This window comes from Macrotis lagotis, chromosome 2 (assembly GCF_037893015.1).
Source record: "Macrotis lagotis isolate mMagLag1 chromosome 2, bilby.v1.9.chrom.fasta, whole genome shotgun sequence".
NCBI lineage: Eukaryota > Metazoa > Chordata > Mammalia > Peramelemorphia > Peramelidae > Macrotis > Macrotis lagotis.
Window position 1 is genome coordinate 211,766,652 of NC_133659.1, and position 21,101 is coordinate 211,787,752.

The 21,101-nt window shown below is 33.4% G+C and overlaps 1 long non-coding RNA gene across 4 annotated transcripts in view; it reads left to right on the top strand.

Annotated features, from left to right (window-relative positions):
• Nucleotides 1-621: 621 nt before the first annotated feature.
• Nucleotides 622-21,101, top strand: part of LOC141514148 (uncharacterized) — a 240,844-nt gene continuing 220,364 nt past the window's right edge. For all 4 annotated transcript variants that reach the window (XR_012475954.1, XR_012475956.1, XR_012475955.1 and 1 more), the window contains exon 1: nucleotides 622-672. This is a non-coding gene — a long non-coding RNA (uncharacterized LOC141514148). The remainder of the gene's footprint in view (nucleotides 673-21,101) is intronic.

Genomic DNA, 21,101 nt, shown 5'->3' on the forward strand with positions numbered 1-21,101 from the left:
TCCTTACTCCTAAGATCCTACATTATAATAGGGGACATAATATGAAAGCAATTGTATATGTATAAAATACACATCAACAGGGGTGAGCTGAACTCAATTCCTGATTTTTAATCTCATTATTAATTTTTAAGGTGAGAATTCAAACCTATAAATTAGAACTTCAGTTGCTGTTGGGGTTGAGTGTTTAGAACATGATAATATAATCTATACTTAAAAGCATGTTTTATATATATTTTTACATAGAACTAACATATATATATATATATATATATATATATACATGGAACATTTATAAAGGCTTAAAAGTTGGAATAATACTGGAATCCACTAGACTCATAACTTAAAGACAAAGAAGGGGTTGAGATTCTACATTTATACCAAAAAAAGTTTGAAATTGAAATTTGAATATTGAAAATTCAATTTGAAATTGAAAGTTTAAATTTATCTTTATACAGTATTTTATAGAGAAATACTTCAGTGTAAGGAACTGGGAGTTGACTTTGGAAACAGGTTTGAATATTGTTTTGTAGCATATTATCTAAGTGACCATAGACAAATAACAACTTTTCAGTGCCCCCCCCACTCCCGCATCTCTTTAAATTCTGTTAAAACTGTTGAAGAGGAGTTTTAACACTGGAAGTTCCCAATGCAGAACATACCCCCAACCGACATGTAAGACATTTTCTTATGTAAAGCAATAGATATGAATTTGATGATTTCATATTAGTACTATGTGTTGGCAAGTACTTTTTATGTTCTCATTATGCCTAAATATTCATGAAAATAGCACAACCTAGCAGGGAGTGGGATTGAAGGAAAGTAGAGTTGAAAAGTTGTTTAAGGTTAACTAGGGTTCCTTTAAGCTTTACATCTATTACTCTGTGAACTCTAAGATGGTACTATCGGTACATGCTGTAGGTTAATGTTTCTGTGCAAGTCAGCCACTAAATTACATGTTTCTTCTTTGTTCCCTAAGCAAACTGATGAGAACAATTTCCAGCATGTGGAAGCATTTTCTTACTATCAGAAGTAGAGATGTGAGATGGGGTTAGGGAGATAGGTAGGGGGAATGATCTGTAAACTTTCCCAAATAAAATATTTATTTAGAAATTGTGAAATTTTCCACAAAAGTTTTTTTTTTAATGACCTTTATCTTCAAGTGAAGAAGGCCACGATGATGAAAGAATGAGGGACATTTTTGAATATTCTTCATCATAAAGTATTCTTTCTGCTTTTGGGAGAGTAGAATTGTCACAAAGAATGGCTTAACAAGTTGTGGTATATAACTGTGATGGAATACTACTAATGAGCTCAATGATTTTGGAAAAACGTGGAAAGACAAATGAAATAATGAAGAACAAAAATAAGTAAACTAAGAGAACACTGTATACAGTAAGTTATTCAATTTTAAGAACACCTTTTTTTGACTTATAAATACTTAAATTAACTATAAAGATTACATGAAGAAAGATACTATCTGTATTCATAGAAATGCCAAATCAAAGTATGTATAGAACAATTTTACATATATATATATATTTAAAATAATTGTACACACACACATGTAAAATGGTAGCAAACTCTAGGTGGGAAATAGGGAATGGAAGGTAGGAAAAAAAGAAATTGACATGATAATTTTGTTGTTCAGAAGGAAATGCAATGTATAACTGTGAGAGTTAGACTATAAAGAAAGCTGAGTGTCACAGAATCATTGCTTTTGATATGTGTTGCTGGAGCAAAATGTTGGATGTCACTTGCATAGCAAGCAGATCCAATCAATCAATACTTAAAATATTAAATTCAGGTTATTCATAAAGGTCAAATACTGAAGCTGAAATTGTATATAGTAGATTGGCAGTTTCATGTGCAATCAAATTTTTATTGTTTATTGTTTCAAAGATGCTTGTTTTATTCTATAAATTAAAAATATTTTTAAATAGTGACCCCATTACTGCCAAAAGACATATGTAAAAACAGTCATTAAAAAGAGTTCATGTCATTACATGCCTTCCTATCATAAAATGGCATCTGATTATTAGGAAAATAAATGAACCAGGGTGTCATAATAATATTTTAAATTATTACCTTTTATATTTGCATAATATATATGATATATATATAATATATATGCATAATATATCATGAGAAATTCTGGGCTGAGTGCATCAAAAGTTGGAATTGAGGTTGTGGGAGAAATATCAACAATCTCAGATATGGAGATGATACCACACTGATGACAGAAAGTGTAGAGGAATTAAGAAGCCTCTTGATGAGAGTGAAAGATGAGAGAGTAAAAGCTGACTTGAAGCTAAAAATCCAAAAAACTAAGATCTTGGCAACTGGTCATATCACTTCCTGGCAAACAGGGGGAGAAGAAATGGAAGCAGTGTCAGATTTTATATCCTTGAGCTCAAAGATCATCGCAGACAGTGACTGTAGCCTTGAAATATAAAAAATGCTTTCTCCTTGTAAGGAAACCTGTACAGCTTAATAGAAAGCAGAGACATCACCTTCTTGACTAAGGTCCCTATAGTCTAAACTATGGTTTTCCAGTAGCAATGCATAACTATGAGAATTGGAATAAACAGAAAGCTTAGATTTAGAGAATCCATATTTTTGATATGTGATTCTGGAGAAAACTTATGAGAGTCACTTTTGTTGCCATTGGGATTTTGGGGGTCACCAATTAAAGATAGAATTTGGGGTAACCAAGAAATCAAGGGCTACTCAAAAGGACAAAAGTATTCGCATGCTCCCTGGGATGTGAAAACTGCTCAGGATTTTATTATGAATCTGGAAAATCTAAGTTCTAATTTTGCCTCAGTCATAATTGTAAGGCCACAGGCAAACATCCCTTCTGTGCATCACTTTCTTTATCTCTAAAATGGAGATAATAATTGCATCTTCCTCGAAGAGTTATTGTGAGAATCAAATGAGATAACTCATGTAAATTTCTTGCTAAAACTTAAAGTGCCAGATAAATGCTATCCTTTTTTATTCCATCTTCATCTCCATTATCAGTTCACTTGATTCTATTTTACATTGATGTGGGGAGTTATGGACATGGGATATGTTGTTATTAGAAATAAATTTTGTAGAAGGAAAATATTTTCTGTGCCTATCTGGAGAATTCCCTTTTCTTCGAAGTGACTCCATTGTTAAATTTGAATTCATCAAGATGGGAGCAGCCTCAGCTTGTTCCCCTTCCTCCAGCTTCTGCTTTCCAGTCGATTTGATCTTGGTCATTGATGTGTCAAACTTGCGCTGGTATGACAGGAAATGACAGTTTGGACTTAGAGGTCATGCCCACGTTGGTACAGGTAAGGCTAGCACATAGCTTGCCTATTGGAGAATACCTGGAACCAGATACTGGACCATTCTCCAAGCCTGATCATTGTCCAACCCTCTAAAGAAGTGCATTTAAGACTGACAGGATGAAAAGTTGACTTTCTCTCTCTCTCTCTCTCCATCCCACCTTTGCCTTGCAAGGTTAGGGATCTATTTCTCTCCTCCTTAGGTAATGCCTCCTGCTCCAGGCGTAGTATCACTGAAGACCAATGGGCCTCCATGCCATGAGGCTCAACTAAATCAGCCCTTATATTTGTGTCTCTTCCCCCACCCCATTCAACTTAGCCACTTGTCCTGACTATTTTCTTTTTCCCTCAGGCACCTGGCCTGGTCCTTTTGGTATGTAACATGTCCTCAAGCTATTTGCTGCTTCTCCAGGAGGAGAAAATCTTTTAATCTGTATACTTTGCAAGCTTATATAATAAAATATGAGTAGTTTTATAACTTCAGGGTTATAAGCGAATTCTTTCCACTTTCAAAACCACTCAATCTCAAATTGGTGACCTCATTCCTCCAGCAATAATATCACTTCAGAATACTCTTCCTTGATTTCTCTGAATCTGTCTTATTTACCCTTTCTTATAGTATAATAATTAAGTAGCCAAATGATAAAGTGTATAGAGTATTGAGGGAAACTCATCTTCTCAAGTTCAAATCCAACCCCAAAGGGCTATGTGACCCAGGACAAGTCACTTATGCTATTTGCCTCAATTTCCTCATCTGTAAAGTATTCTGGAGAAGGAAATGGTCAATTTTCCTTTCCAGGAAAATCTCAAATGAGATCACAAGTCAGTGACTGAAAAAATGATTGAAAAATTATTATAATATTCCATTCCAATATTTACTTTTTATCTATTTCTCAGTTATTTTTCTCCCATTACTTGATATGACAAAAAGTGATGCCAAAATATTTTGCATGTATAAGTCTTTTTCCTTCTGTCTATAACCTCTTTGGCATTTGGTATTGGTGTGGGAAGTTAGCAAGTGTGTCAAGATGCATATAAAATTTGGTTTAGGGAATAGTACTACACACACACACACACAGACACACACACACACACACACACACACACACACACACACATATATATATATATGATTCTGTGAACTCTGAGGAAGTTGATATAGACTGTGGTTTGAAGTTCATGTGCAAATCAGCCTCTACATTGCACATTTCTTCTTTGTTCTCAGAGGAAAATGTTGAGAAAAATTTCCAGCATGTGGAAACTTTCTTTGGAAACATCTATATCAGTAAAGAAACATGAATGTAAAGAGTAAAATTTTTAAGAAACTAAAATCATCACATAGTTTAACTAGCAAAGATTTTCTTTGAGGGAAAACCTCCCTGGGAGTTAGAATATAAATGACAATTTCAATCCAGAAGGCAAAACAGTGTGGGAAGAAGGCAAAATAGTAACCCAGAGCTCAATAGGTTAGAGAGATTTTGCTAATTTCTTTCCCCAGTTTCTTTTCTGAAAAGGTTCTTTTTTGAGCTCACAGAAGAGACTTAATTTCCCCCTTAAATGATTATTTTATATTATACAATAATATTAATTATTTATTCAGTTTTTTAAATATTTTGAATACTAAGCTGGCTGCAGAAAAAATAATTAGGAATTCTTATACCTGGGAAAATTTATTTAAGGGACAGAGAGTATAGTTGGGATAGATGAAATATTTTGCTGAAAAAGAGAAATCTTTTCCCCCAGAAAATGTTTATCACATTCTCTAGGAGAATGTAGAAAAGTAAGAATAGACAGGTATTGTGAGGGAAAGGCAACAGGGAAGGCAAGTCCTGGGAGAGTCATACAAAGGTAACTGGAGACTAGAAGGTTAAGGTCTTATATGATTCATAGAATAATGTCTAAGCTAGGTAATGTGTTCCTCCATAAAGCATAGGAATTGTAGGCCAGAGGAGCACCTCCAAAATGCTAGTGCCCTGGGACAAAGCTCCGGTTGCTTCATGATAATTATATTTCTGGCTGGTGCCCTGGGACAAAGCCCTGCTTGTTTCATGGTAATTATATTTCTGACTCACTAACATGCTCAGTGAGTCTGTTTGCTTTGAAATTCATCATACTGAACTCTCAGAAAAAATGTAAAACACAAAAGAAAATTGTATTTAAATGTGCAAATATTGTCTGATTAAATTATACTTATTCATTTAATGTACTAAATTCCAAAGCTATAAAAACAGTATTTTTTGTTCCTTATTGCTGTTGGTCATCAAGATATCAAAATTATGTGAGATGCAAAAGAAAGGGTTAAATTATGCCTCAATTTTCTTTTTTTTTCTCCTGGCAAGAAAAATGTTTTTCCTATTGCTTCAAAATTTTTCTGAAATTGTATATCATTATGCCATGATAAAATGACACAATATTAAAAGAAAGGCTCTCTTCTAAGATGGTTCATAGTTGTTTAAAAGGATGTAAAGTATTATAGCATACCACTTATCTGTGAACTCTGAAATAAATATATATCTGGAACAAACAGTGACTTGCTTTAAGTACCACTAGGCTGAGATCATAGGAACTGGTGACCTGAGCTAACCCTTACCCCTTATCTTGCATTGAACAATTTCTTAAGAGGAGTGATAAGCCTTCTTTCATCCATTGATTATTTGAATATAATAACACATACTTCCCAGGGTTGCTATGAGGAAAAAATAAAATAATATATGTAAAGTTTTGTAAACTTTAAAATAAAATATAAATGTATTTGAATATTAATAATATAATATTTAATTTGAACAATTATAAAGCATGTCTCAAAGAAAGATGATACTATGAGGCACTACACATAAAATAACAGCATATTTTCTTTTTAGTTTGAATTTTATGTAGTAATAAAATATATATACTTTATAAACATGCATAATTATATAATTTAAAATTAAACATATATATGTTGTAGAAATAGATTCATGTAATAGAAGCATATATACTATAGAAAATATTTATTTTATATTACAAATTTTTATGAAGGAGTATGTATATATAGCCAGTATTTTAAAAGAGTGAGTTTGTTTGTTTGAAGTCTCAGAATTTAGGGGTTAGCTAGGTAGCACAGTGGATAAAGCACTGGCACTGGAGTCAGGAGTACCTGGGTGCAAATATTGCCTCAGACATTTAATAATTACCTGGCTGTGTAACCTTGGGCAAGTCACTTAACCCCATTGCCTTGCCAAAACAAAGTTTCCTTTTTAGAAAGTCATTTTGCCAGCACCCATTTACAGACAACAATTGACAAGCCTTAGAAGTCAAAAGGCCTCTAAATATTACAAAGAATTTTGTTAAAAAACATAATGTAATATATTTATATAGAAAAGTACTGAATTGCCAACCCAGTATAAAACATTTTTTTTATTGAGCAAGCAATAAATTGTTATAGCTTATACCTCTGACTACCCTGAAAGGACCATTATCTAGTATAAAGTTCTTTGAGCTAAACAAAGTTGATACATTGATTGTAAATGTGGTAGGAGCACCTATACAAAGGAAAGACTGTAAGCCAAATTTATGCATTTCAGTGTATCAATATCCAATAGTGCATATCAATGCATTGAAGTTACATACATGCACACACAGACACAAAAACTGAAAGAAAACATGTACAGACATAAACACAGACTTATGTAAGTGTGTGTGCTATTTGTATCACACATGTATATGTGTTTGTATACAAATGCTTATGTGTGCATTTTGATGCACTGCACATAAACATATGCATTATGGATGTTTCATATATATATATTATTTATATCTATAGAGATAAATACATTTTTAAAGATACATATTATATATATACAGAGACTTACATAGATAGATAGATAGATAGATAGATAGATAGATAGATTTTTATACATATATAAAATATATGTGTAAGCTCCCTAGTCTAGGAACATAAAGTGTCCCAGTCTTCATGCTGGACAAACTGTTTTCTAGATACAGGCTCAGGGAGATGTTCCCCCAAAAAACTAAGAGCCATTGTATATCCTTGTTACATATCCTTGCTGTATTAGGGTAAAATAAATCTCCTCCATTACTAAATATTCAATGATTCATGAGTGTCATATTTTTCTTCACAATCAAATATGAACTAAGATAGTACTGGCTTTAGAACCAAGCTTATAACATGTAGATCATATGTATATGCTTTCATGAATACCCAAAGGATGCATATTTAAATATATGTGTGTGCATATACATATCTATGAACACATAAATGCATGTATAATACACATATATACCCTATAAAGGAATATTTATTTCTGTGTATACAGACAAATATACATATATGCATATGTATGTCTATGTGTAGAGGGATACAGAAACATATATTCATGTGTGGGTAATTCATTCAGAAAGATCTCATCTTAGATTTAAAAGAAACCTGTGTATTTGAACTATGATAGTATTTAATCATTTATAATAGGTTTATATTATTAAGTTCTTTCAGGCAATTTGCTATTTATACCCCTAGAATATGCCCCCAACAACTGGACAGCTGTGATATCTCAGGGGTTCCAGGACTCCAAGATAAAATTAACCTGAGATTTAAAACTAAGTTTGGTAAATTTGTAAAAATGCTAATTTATATGCAGATAGACAATTTCAAGGCAGAGCCAAGATGACAGCATGAAGTTAGGAAACTCCCAGAATTTTTTCCCAACAAAACCTTAAATGAATACTCTACACAGACCTTAAATTTATAAATCCCACCAAAAGGAGAATAAAACAAGTTTTCAACTTTACTGAAGAATCTTCAGGAAGAGTCTGTTTCTTCTGAGTAAAGGAAAGTACAGCCAGCAAAGGCAAGAGAGTAGGAATGCTAGCAGGATTCTCTTAGCCACAGCACAGCAGAACAAGTGAGTGAGGCAGCAAACCAGCAAGGAGGGTCCCAACTAAAACCTAGAAAACATAGTCTGAGCTCTGAGAATACTGGTGCAACAGATGGGACTGTATTGAGAAGAAAGCTCTGTACAGGCAAAGTCTTAGCATAAAGGGAAAAATCGACCTTTGCACAGAGTACATCTGGGCTGTGAAAGCAACACTTTGGCAAGTGACATAAGCCTGAGACCACATCCCAGGCTCAGTTCAAAAAGCTTAAGACTTCACTATCTTTACTCCACGAGCAGGGCTCACCTTTCAAAATGAGAAAAAAAAAAGTACTAACCATAGAAAGTTACTATTCTGATAGGATAAAAATGCCATCTAAGAAGAGGTATGTGGAGTCTCAAAGGAATTTATGAATTAGCCTCAAATCCATAACTTCTTCATTCAAAAAGGATTTTTAAAAACCAAAGAAAAGAGGAAGAAGCAAAATAGAGCAATGATATGAGAGCCATGTATGAAAACTTTGAAAAAGTGACTAAATAAATCAGCTCCTTTAAAAGTAAAATTGACCGAGGTGGCTAGGTGGCATAGTAGATAAAGCAATGGCTTTGGAGTCAGGAGTACCTGGCTTCAAATCTGGTCTCAGACACTTAATAATTACCTAGCTGTGTGGCCTTGGGCAAGCCACTTAACCCCATTTGTCTTGCAAAAACCTAAAAAAAAATTAAATTGACCAACTGGAAAAGGAAAACAATTTACAAATTAAAATTAGACAAATGGAAACTAATGGCTCTATTTTATACAAGATTCCATCAAACAAAACCAAAAAGCTGAAAAAAAAACAGAAGTACCTGAAAATATCTATTAGGCAAAACAAATGATCTAGAAAATAGATTCATAAGAGAAAATTTACAAATTATTGGTCTACCTAAAAGCCCTAATTTAAAAAAAAAAAGAGTCTGGAAAATATCTGTCAGGAAATTATCATGGAAAACTGATCTAATAGCCTAGGATAATGAGATAAAATATCAACTTTAGATGCACCTTAATTTGGGGGCCTGAAATTTGAAAAAAATGTATTACATAAAATTAATGAACTCAAGTTTTATTTATCCACATTATCACTGTCAAAACTCTCATCCATTAGCTTGTCCTAATCTGCGTTTGATGATGAATCATTGTTTTAGGAGAGCTCCAACTGTGATCCTTTCTGTGCTCTGGTCTGGAGTTGACCACAAACATACCCTGGGCAAGTCTGATGTGTGGACTCGTGCTTAGTCCATTCTGTTTCATGAACCTGAAGCACAAATTGTGTCCTTTTCATCAACAATTCTTCTGGCCTCCTACTTGAACCATCTTTGTGAACACAGGAATTCCAACTGCCCTTTGCTCTTCAATCCATCTTTTCAGTTCTCTCTATCAATCAGGCCATTTAACTGATTTGCCTTTCATGGCCTTCTTCTGCCAAGTAAGTTCAATAATGTTTCTTCTCAGATTGTTTTCTGTTGGAGGATGACAAAACTGATGTTCAGCAGCACAATTTGCATTCACTTTTGCAAACTGGATTAGTTTGATCACTTTGAACTTGAATTCAGCACTGTACACAAATCTTTTCTGATCCATTTCTGGGCAGAACATGGCAAAATGTTATCTAATATATAGGTAACAAAAGCAAAGCAATGAGAGCAAAGGCAACAAACAGACAAAGCAGGAAATGCAAATAAAAAGCTACAACCACAGTATAAAAAGCTCCCAGTTTTTAGACTCAAATTTATACAAGTGGATATACAGTAGTCTTTAAAAGAATCCATTGATTACCTCCAGAGAGAAATCCCAGAATAAAAACTCCAAGGAATATTGTACAAATTTCAGAATTCTTAGCTAAAGGACAAAATACTACATGCACTCTCCTTTTGAGTAGTTGAAATTCCAAGAAAGCACAAGAAGAACTACACGGTATTTCATCAGCTTCAACATTAAATGTTTGAAAGGCCTAGGATATGTTATCGTGGAGAGCAAAGGAACTTGGATTACCACCAAGAATCAAATATCCTGAAAAATATAACATTCTTTTGAGGGAATAAATGGATTTTTCTATGAAGGGGAAGACTTTGAAAATTGTCAAATAAAAAGACCAGAGATGAACAGAAAAATTCATTCTTCAAATACAAGACCCAAGAGATGCATAAAAAAGTAAATGGAAAAGGGGAAAAATGCCAGTCAATAACATTAAACTTGATACATCCCTCCAAGGAAAGATAATATTTGCAATACTTGAGAATCATATTTCTCTTAGAATAGTTAAAAGAAATACACTTAGATATAGGGTATGGGTATAGGATGACCCTGAAAGAGATGATCCATTAGCCAGTGCTTTTAGTTGAGGACTGAATATACTTGGAGGGACTGTATTTAGAGGGCATGGGTATAAATGGATCATAAAGTGATTTTGCTTAGGAGTGTTGCATTTCTGTTGGAACAGAGGGTGGGAGTTTACATAGAGGATCTATATTTAGAGGATCTATACATAAATAAATCATGAAGTGATTTTGCTTTATGTGACACTTTAGTTAATGAGGGCTAAAGTACTATAGGGTCAGACAGAGAGAGTGTACTTAAAAGGATTGTATATAAATAGATCATGAAATGATTTGGCCTCAATACATTAGTTAACAAGTGTTATAATACCCTGTGGATAGAGGGAGAGAGGGAATGAACTTGCTATTTTAGCTAATGAGTGTTGTAGTACTATAGGGACAGAGGGAGAGAGAGTGTATTTAGAAGGGCTAGATATAAATGGCTCATGAAGTGATTTTGTTTTACTTTAGCTACAATTAGAGGGAGTGTGCTTGGGTGAAAAGTTATATATGGCTCATAGAGTGATTTTGCTCTACATGATTCTTTGGCTCATGAGGATTATATGTCTATAGAGGGTCCTTGAAAAGAGATGTGATATAAATTGATTGTAATTTGATGTCATTTATGGTTCTTGAGAAGTGTATTTTTAATAGGACAGAAGAGGGAAGTGTTCTTGGACACTTGGACAGAGGCCATAGGAATGAAGTGACTATGAGGCAATGTTGTTTATCAATTAATCAACCCTTGAGAATTGTACTTCTACCAGGACAGATGAAAGGAGTATATATATTTCAAGAGAGAGATTGTGAGTACAAGACAGAGTTAAGACAATAAAGACAAGAAAAGAAGAATTGTACTAGGAAAGAGTTAAGTATTAAAGGATGAAAAGCACAAAGATTCATTATAATAGAGGGAAAGAAGGGAGGTTGTGAACATTGAGTAAATTCTACTCTCAACAGATTTTATATGGAGAGGGAATAACATACATTACAAAAATGGATTTAAAAATTTATTCTACCTTACCGGGGAAAGGGAAAGAAAGAGGAAAAAATGACAGATATAATTGAAAGTAAAAGTAAAAGTAAAGGTAAAGTTAAAATGAAAATGAAAAGTAAAAGGAGAAGAGGCATAAAACATTGGTAAGGATAGATAAGGGGAAAGGAAAGAGAAAAGTATAAATGGGGGAAGATAGCATGGAGGGAAGTAGAAAATTAGTAATCATTTTTTGGGCAGGTTCTTGCAAGGCAATGGGGTCAAGTGGCTTGCCCAAGGCCACACAGGTAATTATTAAGTGAATGAGGCTAAATTTGAACTCAGGTATTCCTAATTGCAGGGCCGGTGCTCTATCCTCTGCACCACCTAGCCTCCCAGAAAGTTAGTAATCTTAACTGTAAATGTAAGTAGGATGAACTTTTCTATAAAACAGAAGAAAATAGGAGAATAGATTAAAAACCAGAATCCAACAGTATGTTATTTATAAGAAACATTTTGAAGATAATAAAGGAAAAAAGGCTGGCACAAAATCTATTATGCTTCAGCAGAGGCAAAACAAAAAAGAAACATCCAGGGTAGCAATCCTGATCTCAGACAAAGCAAAAATAAAAAATAGGTCTCATAAGAAGGGATAAGGAAGGGAACTACATCTACTTAAAAGACACCATAGGTATTGAAGTAACATTATTAAATATATATATATATATACCCCTCCCCCAGTGGTATAGCCTCCTAATTTGTAGAGGGTAAGCTAAATGAATTACAAGAAGATAAAGACAGCAAAACTATAATAGTGGGGGAATCTCACCTTCTATCTCTCAGAATTAGTTAATTGGAACCATCAAATAGATAAGAAGGAAGTTAAGAAAGTGAAAAGAATTTTAGAAAACTTAGCTATGATATAGGCCTCTGGAGAAAACTTAAAAGGGATAGAAAAGGATATAACCTTTTCTCAGCAGTACATGATACCTCTACCAAAATTGACCACGTACTAGAGCATAAAAAATTCACAAATACATAAAGGCAGAAATATTAAATTCATCCTTTTGAGATCATGGTGAAATAACAAGTACATGTCTTAAAGGGCCATGGAAATATAAAACAAAAATTAGTTGGAAACTAAATCACCTAATTTTAAAGAATGAGCAGATCAAAGAACAAAACATAGAAATAATCCACAATTTCATCTAAGACAATAACAATGAGACATCATACCAAAATTTATGGTATGCAGACAAAGCAGTTTTAAGGGGAATTTTATATCTCTAAATCTGTATATGCATAAAATAGAGAATGAGGAGATTATGAATTGAGCATTCAACTAAAAAAGCTAGGGAAAGCACAAATTAAAAATTCCCAATTAAATTCCAAATTAGAAATTCCTAAATCAAAGGAGAAATGAATAAAACTGAAATCAAGAAAGCCACTGAACAAAAACACTGATTTAATTTTATTAAAAAAAATAAAATAGATAAATCTTTAGTTACTCTGATCAAAAATAAAAGAAAGAAGAAAACTAAATTACCAATATCAAAAATTAAAAAGGTGAAATCACCACCAATGAAGAGAAAATTAAAATGATGATTTGGAACTATTTTGTGCAACTATATGCCAACAAATTTCACAATAATATACATACATATATATGGCAAGAATTTCAAAAGAATTGAAAATGCCCCAAAACTCTTACAAAGACAATTCTGAAAAACTGTAAGTATGTGTCTGTCACTAGACAAGGAGGCACACTCAAAGAAAGTGGTATGTTCCATGGTCACATTTCAAGGTGGCAGAAATTTTGTTTTAAAAAGAGATACTTCAAATACCATTGGAACATACTTGTATTCAACTAAAAATTATAGATCAATATTAGCCTCATGATAATTAGGAAATCATTTTAAAATATCAGACATTAAAATCCTCAAGAATGTATTTGAGAATTTATAGAAATAAAAATGGTTGTGGGGTTTTAATGTCATAAAACTTTGATCTCATTTGCTGTCTTGTGATGTCTGTGCTAATATGGATGCAAATTCAAGACTCATTTGTCAAATTCAAATTTAATAGAGGAAATCTATTGTATTAAGTTTTATTCTGCATTTCAGCTATTTGAACAATTGGACTTTTTATAAGAATCTAGTGTTTTCCTATCCAAGTCTTAAAAGAATTGAGGAAAGCAAGTTACTATAAGCATTATTATTCTAATTTTATATATAATAAACTGCTTGGAATTATTAATTATCTTGACTATAGTCACTTGGCTGAAAAATATCAAATGTAAAATGTGAATCTAGGTCTCCAGACTCCAAATCTTTGTGATAGTAATTATATATATATATATATATATACACAACAAATATATATTTAATATATATTCATACATATAGCAGATAGGATCTCTATTAACTTTAATTTTTTCCTCATATTCTATAAACTATAAAGTATGAAGCTTAGTTATCAATATATTTTATTGATCTGTCAGATAATTTAGCCTGAGAATATATCAAAATTTCATTAGCTTTATATGTCAAAACTTTACAATATGTATCCATACCTACATTTATTGCTTTGAGTCTCTTATTGGGTTAAGTGAGCTGTGGCTTAAAGTTACTTAAGGTTTTTCTTTCTCTTAATCATCTCTTGCTCATTTAACAAAGGAGAAATGATATTGAATTAAACTAAGATGATTACTAAGTGAATGGAGTGAAGGGGATTGGTTTGAGATATGATTGGTAGGAATAACAAAATTTAACAATGAATTGGATACATAGGATAAGTGAAAGTGAGGAATCATAGAGTGATTAAAAACACAAGAATGGAAGAAATGCTGGATGCCATTGAAAGAAATAGTGATGCTTGGAAGAGTGGTGGGTGTGTGGGCAAAAATAATGAGCTGAGTTCTGTTTCAGACATATTGAGCTTAAGAATTTATTTTCAATATGCCTAGTAAGTAATTGCTGACAAAGAACAAGTAATCCACAAATAAAGAAGGGAAGGCTGTATAAATCTTGGGATCATCTTAAATAGAGATAATTGTCAAATTCATAAGAACTGATGAAATCACCAAAAGACAGTATAAACAGAAGAGAAGAGGGTATAGAGGAGAAGTTGATCAGCAAAGTTAAGAATTTCAAAGATTGTAATAGGCACAATGAAGATTTACAGTCTACCGTTTCATCATTTGTCATTATTTGGGGATGACTGTCTTTGTACAGCACCTTTCCTGACTCTAGGGAACAGAGGGATGTCATTCATTCTTGCTCTCTTTTCTTTTTCTTCTGTCTTTTCCTATCTGCAGAAATCAGAGACAAATTTCATTCCATCACCCCAACTTTTTAGTGAACAGGTTTAACTTTACACTGTCACCCTTATCTTATTTTTTTTCCCTCTTAGATTACCACTAATTGTGCCTTGACAAAGTTAAGTCCTGAATTATCGCATTATCCAGTGTGTCTTGCACCTACTGTCCTAGAAAACTGGAGAAAATCATGAACTGCGTTTCCTGGATTCATTACACACTATGTAATGTAATCTCAACTAGACTCTCAGTACTGGAAGGCAAACTTTATTACCACATTTAACAAAGAAATTTTTCCAGATGTTTTCATCTTTTCTCAAGTCTTCCAGAGGCCCTCCTTCCCTTATTCTCTCAGTAAGAATGGTAGCTTGTTATACCATTGAAAAATATTTAGACCTGGTTCTCCTGTCTTCATCATGTCACATCTCCCAGATATCATCTGCCACTACTTCTGCTTTTATCCTGCTCACTATGTCATAGACCTTCTTTATAAAGAAAATTTCTTTGCATGCAAAAATGATACAATTTTATCTTGTCTTCTCCAAGAGATTGCCTTCTCTATCATACCTACACTTTCACTAATATTCAAAATCTCTCTGTGAGCTGCCTACTTCCCTATAGTCTATAAACATGATTGTTTCCTCTGACTTCAAAATGACTCATTTTATCCTTCCATCCCTACTAGCTATCATCTTATATCACTCCTCTTGTTTGTTGCTGAACTTCTGAGAAGATCATTTAAAATGGGTATGTCCATTTCATTTCTTCCCACTCTTTTCATCTTTCCATAGTTTGACTTCTGATTTATCATTCAATTAGATTTGCTCTTTCCAAAATTGCCAGGGGACCTTGATCATTTTAAAATTCTCATCTTTCTGTACCTCACCATGCATTTGATGCTTAATTACTTTATTTTCAATGATTCTGTCCATGTTTTCAAGTCTTTCTAATATGCCTCCATCCTATTTTTCCTCCTACCTCTATCTATCCTTTGACTAGACCCTCCACCTCCACCTGGAGTGCAGAGTTCCAGGACCTCTATATAAGGAAGATGTTATTCTCCCATTTCCTGCCAGTTACACAGCTTTGAACTTCTTTGGAACTGTCTGTTATGTCTGTGTTGGATACCTTCCTCCCGATTTTCAGCTTCTTTTTGTTTTTGTTTTATTTTAGGTTTATTTTAGGCTTTTCAGATTCTTTTGCCCTTGAAGGCAAAGTCTATCTTTGTTATCTTCTGATGCAGCCACCACCTTGGTCTAGGGTCACACCAGTTCCAACCTAGACTATTGTAAGTGCCTGAATTTTGGCCTCACTGCCTCAAGATTCATTCCTCTCAGTCATTAAAATTAATCTTTCTAAAATTCAAAGCCAATCATGCTATCTCCTGCTGAATAAACTCCAGTTTTACTTTTACTTCTCAGATCAAATATGAAATCTCTTATTGGTCAAAATTCTTCATAGCCTGTCCTTTACCCAATTCTTTGGTCTTTTTATACCTCAGTTACCACCAGGTAGTCTGTGTTCCTGTGCTACTAGACTCACATAAACCATCTTATCTTTAGATCCCAGGCATTTTCATTGATTACCCACTATATCTGGAAGTCTTTACCTCCACATTTCGGTCTGATGGTTTCTCTGGTCTCATTAAAGTCCTAACTAAAATCTAACCTTCTAGAAAATGCCTTTTGTAATCCTTCTTCCTGCCAGTTCCTTCCTTCTGTTATCTTCTTCTTGACCTGTGTGTGTGTGTATATATATATATATATATATATATATATATATATATATATATTATATATATATATATATATATATATATATCTTTAATTGTTTACTTACATATTGTCTCTTATATTAGAGAATTAACAACCTGAAAGCTCACAGGGAGCATAGGGGACTATTTGTTTTTTTGTCTTTCAGTACTCAGCACAGTGTCTGTCTCATAGCAGGTTTTAAGGGGAAAAAATTATTTTTTGACTTATTGACCAACTTACTTTGTGTTTATTGACCAAACTACTTTGTGTTTAACAGATTTTGTATGTAAAGATGGAAGCAAAATGGACAAAAAACACAGCATCGATTTGGAGATAATCAAATATCTAAAAGTATATAAAAATACACTTCAAATCCTTTTATTAAAAACAAAACTAAACATGAATTTCAAACACTATTCATATATTTTAACATTTGATTATCTATAAACATCTAAATAATTTGTTTATCACTTAGATGCTTGCCATCACTTAGATACAAACTTAATCAAGAAAAGGTGAACTTTGACTTTGCTTAAATAATCTTTCATATCAGAATATTCAGTAATCTCATCTTTTCAAATAAGATTGAGGTATAACTATTATATAATTCTGCTCAACTCCAGATTTATTGTAGAAGTGTATTTAATCCAAAAGTATATTTATTTAGCAAGAAATTAAAATTCAGCAGATTTGTTATTTTTAAAGAGATTTACTAGTTCATAATGTTAAATGATGTGAAATCTTACAAAATAAACTTTTCCAGAGGAACTAATGGAAAGGAAATAATGTTTATTCTTTGATTATTTAAAAAAAAGTTGGATAAATTCTAGTCTCTGAACATGACACTAATAGGAATGATAGTTAGCTTGTTGCTGTTTTAATTGGAAATAAAGCATTTTTCTATTGTCCATAAACAGTTTTTCAGTTATAAGAATATAATAGGGACAGGATCTATGATTTCATTAGTATAGAGAGCTCCTGAGAAGAAACAATTTTTTCCCTAGAGGCAAGTAGACATCTCCTGGACCTTGGATTGTTTTAGAGAATTGAGTAAGATATTGAAAGAATAAGGAAGGGGTGGCTAGGTGGCATAGTGGATAAAGCACTGGCCTTGGAGTCAGGAGTACCTGGGTTCAAATCCAGTCGCAGACACTTAATAATTACTTAGCTGTGTGGCCTTGGGCAAGCAGCTTTAACCCCATTTGCCTTGCAAAAACCTAAAAAAAAAGAATAAGAAAGGTATGCTTGGTCATTCAGTCAGTGTTTGTCAAAGGACTCTGAGAACAAATTTCTACTTACTACTCAAAGGGACCTACATTGCAAATTGCTATAGTCCTAGCTGGGTTCAAAGACTCAATGTATTCAGACATGAGAATAATGACTAGGAACAGAATTCAGTATTCCCATTTTTTTAAAGGATCTATTTTTAAAAAGGGCAACTCCTAATCTTAGATTGTACAGGGACTTCTGGTCTACTTGTTAATGGTGCCTATAAATCTCTCTTGTATTAGTGTGTAAGATAAAATTGGAATGTTAAACTCACAAACCAGATTCAACTATGGGTTCCTTACTATTTTATATCTTATGGAGAAAAGGTCAAAGAAAAACAAACTAAAAGAACTCAACATGTATAAGCAGAGGAGTAAAATAACATGTATGACTTTGAACAAGTCATTTAATCTCTCAATAACTCAATTTCTTATTTGCAAAAAAGATGTCATTGTACCATTTGATCTTTGAAGTCTTTTCTGGCTCTGTAGATCTGTGACTCTAGGACTCTAAATCAAATTTATAGTTCCAGAAATTCTCTGTTGAACTTTATCAAAACTGAAAAAACTCTCCCTTTTAAAAATAGCACCCCTCCCTCAAGTTGACTCCATGTGGCATTATATTGTTCATTTAAAAATTAACAGTTATTCCCCAAATAATAATTTTCTTTAGAGTAAGACATCATCTCCTAAATGATAGCTTAGGTAGAAGGGGAGCTATAAGGAAATTCAGGAGAGAAGAAACAGCTGGAGAAAGGAATTAGAGATCATTTAGAGAGGGCTAAGAGGATCACATTGATGTCATGAGGACTGAATTAAACATATCTTTTATTGTAATTTGGTGAAATAATCCAGTGCTTATAAATACCAATAAATGTGGCTGAGTGTTATAATGGCTCAAGAATACTTAGTCCAGAATGATTAAAATGTTTTTATTAAGGTATCTTAACAAAATGGCACACCTCTCTCATGGCAGGAGAGACCAGTGGGGAAATTCCAACATACAAGCTGTTTTATGCACTTTGAAAGACTTTGTTCCTGCCCCATTCATGCCAATCATAGGCTGGGGTCACAAATCTAATTGATACATTAGTTCCTATATGTTTCCCCACCCTGTTCATTATACTAATGAGCAAGAACAGATAGATCTCTTTGAGCATATGCAAAGGAGAAGGTCAAGACTAGGTTACTATTTCTTGACCAGTAAAGGACTAGTTTCTTCTAATCTAGTTTGTCATTTTTGGAACAAGATTAGGAGAACTCTCCCAGTTTTGTGATTGACTGGGCCCATTACCCTTTTGTAATGGATTTCAAAGGGGGTCCAACTCCACACCCTGTGAAGACCAACAATGCCTTTCATTCCTCACACTGAGGAAAGGCAACATTTTACATGATTTTTAGTCTTTCTATTTTTTTAACTATTCATTACCTCCTTTTTAAAATGTTTCATATAAATGATAATTATATTTGAGGCACCCCTTGAACTAATCTTGTATAGATTAGCCACATTCCCCTCAGTTTTCTTCAGAGAGATGATTTTACATCCTAGTGTTATTCCTTTTTGCTGGGACCATTATTTTATTTAGTCACTAATTTCATTATTGTGGAAAGGGGATCATTATACTCTGAAGTCTACTAAACTTATGTCTCTTCAATCTCTCATTTATTGACTCTATCAGTTTACATGGATTTTATTATCATCTCAACACAGACAGGGCAGCCAGGTTGCATATTGGATAGATTAACAAGAGTCAGGAAGACTGGAATTAAAATCTGATTTTAGTTAATAGCTATGAACCCTGTTCAAATCACTTAAAACCATTTGCCTCAGTTTCCTTATATGTAAAATGATCTGGAGAAAAAAATGACAAATCATTTCTCCCAAAGAGAAAAACAAAAACAACTGAACAACAGCAACAACAATAATATAAATAGCTCTCGGATAAACTTATCTAGCCCCTTTACTCCCTGAACTTCCATCATCACTTGCCTTCTGGACATATCTGGACATTTCACCAAGGTATATATCCATCTATTCACTTCATTTTTATAAGTAATGAAATTTGGCAATTGAAGAATGCCTCTGATGGTGTCTCAAGGTGTAGGGGAACCTAAGAATCTGGTTTCTGAGAAAATCCCAGAGATGTCCAAAGACGGGATTGGAAATACCTGAGTAATCAAACATATTCTGTAACTGCTTTTGGTCTAATAACCAAGGATTCAGGGGAAGCTTGTTCTATTGGCTTTGAAACTGAAACTAGGAAGTTTTCAAATGCCCAAGGTTCTGATTTCTAGAACTTTAGGAAGTTTAAAAGGTTCTAGAAATCAGAATCTTAGATATTTTAATTTCAGTTTTTCTCTTTTGCTTTGATCCATTAGCTGATAGCCTCTGGTGAGAAATAATGTAAGGGGAGAGAGAGAGATATAAAGGCAGAAGACCCTTTCCATTGAATCTGACATGTGGAACAATGGAAAAGGAATTTTCCTTTGCCTTTGTAGTTGTTTGTTTGGTTTTTATAGATGAAGTGATTGAAGACCTCAAACTTAAATTTCAAAAGATTAGATAGAGCACTGGTCCTGGAATCAGAAGGACCTCAGTTCAAACAAAATCTTCAATCTTTGACAAGTCACGTTAATTCCATTGCCTCGCAAAAACTAAAAACTAAAAATAAAAAAAAAAAGATTAGAAGAGTGAAGAATCTAGCTTGTGAGCTTCTGGTTATCTCCCTGTCCTAATTTTGGTAGCGTTCTAAGATTAATGCCACAAGGAGTGACTTTCAAGAATAGTCTTGGGATCCAATGAATGAGACAAGGACTTATCTGATAATAATACTAAATTTGGATATGTTTGGTGTGATGAAAGTTAAGTAAGAAGTGAGCTACTTCTTAACCTCTTAGGGATTGAGAGGGGATAGAAGAGAGCGGTGAAGAAATGTTTCTATTTTTGTTCTTATTATATCTTCAGACTAAATATTCCTTTGTAAAAGCTAATTAGTATGCCCATTTTAAGTGCAACTGGATCACTAATCATTGACAACTAGCGTTTAGCAGAGTGGGAGGGACACAACTAGTGGAACTTTGAGTCAATAGTATTATAGAAGGGAATCTCTAAACCTCTCAGTTGATCACATGTTATCTGAGGAGGAGATGTAGCTGACCTTCCTCAGGAAGAGTGAAGCTATAAAGTACTTATGAGATTAAATTCTGTCAAAGGCACCAGTATCCGTGTAACCTGCCAGGTTTCTATCCA